Here is a 1505-nt window from a genome sequence, read left to right on the forward strand (position 1 = left end):
TGTTCTAAACTATTCACAGGAATACTTTTTTGATGTTTCTAGGGATGCAATCCATTGAGCTCCAGCATTCTAGGAAAATACTCAATCACCCATGTATTTTCCCAGACCAATTATCTCCTTCAGGATAATACAAATNNGAGGTCGATTTTCTAATGGGAAAATAGTCACATAAAAATAACTTAGTTGCCAGCCACTGATGGCACACGCCTTTAATCCCAGCACTTGGGATTACAGAGGGAGTTCCACGAGAGTCAGGGATACACAGAGAAACCCTGTCCCAACTCACCCACAACCTAATAAATATGTAAGTAAGTAAGTAAATAAATAAATAAATAAATAAAATTTGTTACTCACTTTAAATACCAAGCTTTAACTCCAAGGAACAACAGAAGTTTCATTTTGGTAATTTACATTTTATTTCATAAATAAAGAGAATTTCTTGGTGGGGATGAGACAAAGAGGTAAGAAAATCCTGACTCAGGTGGGAAAATAATGATGCAACAAATAAAGGCAAAACAAACCAAAGATACCTCCAAGGACTCATTCTTTCTCTAATCCACCAGAAGGCCCAAAATTCCCCTGCCTCACCACCCTACTTGCCTCCAGAAACACACAATCACACACACACACACAGAGAGAGAGAGAGAGAGAGAGAGAGAGAGAGGTTTCTAAATAGGAGTGGGAGAAAGAATTCATGACAAAAGGGCATGAAAATAATTTTTGCGTGTGATGCCACAAATAAAAAAAAGGTAAACTATAACTGATAGCCTTGTTTTGAACCCAGGAAAGCCCAACACTCCTTCCCCTGCCAACACCTCTCCCCCTCCCCTCCCCCAGCATACCTGGTCATTAGGCCCCGCCTTTACTGGGCGGAGCTTTCTTAGAAGCCAGACAGACACATATAAAAAACTCAAATCCTTTCCTAGTCAACACTTCTGATCAGCTAGTCCTTCTGATCACACCTGCTCTCTCCCAGAGTGCCCAGAGTCTCCTGTAAAAGCCTCCAGACAACAGTTGTACCTGCAAGAAGTACAGCTCTCAGGACCACCATTTGCATCACACCTTTTTGGGCACGAGCTACCAACTGCCCACATCACCCAACNTTGTGGATATGAAGCCCTGCAGCACCAGCACTGACCCTGAACCCAGTTGTGCCGAGTGCCCTGGACTCCACCTAGACCAGCCTGCTCAACACGACCTGGAAATACCTATGGAGACTACTAGCGACGAGTTCACCTCCGAGGTATTCCTGGCCTCTGGATCTGTCCAGCAGCTGCCCCTGGATGACTTCAACATGCACATTGAGCCCCAGCCCAACTCGATCCTGCAATTGTCGCTCCCAGGACACACCAACCTCATGGTTCCCGAGGGCCTCCAGGACTGCACGTGGCCAGGCCAACCTGAGTTCTCCTCTTCCCGCCCGCTTGCATCCCCTCTCCTGAACATGCCCCGGGAGCTCATAGTTATCCAGCCAGAATCCTTCAGTGCTTCGGTAAGAGATAGCG

This window comes from Mus caroli, chromosome 9, assembly GCF_900094665.2.
Source record: "Mus caroli chromosome 9, CAROLI_EIJ_v1.1, whole genome shotgun sequence".
Taxonomy (NCBI): domain Eukaryota; kingdom Metazoa; phylum Chordata; class Mammalia; order Rodentia; family Muridae; genus Mus; species Mus caroli.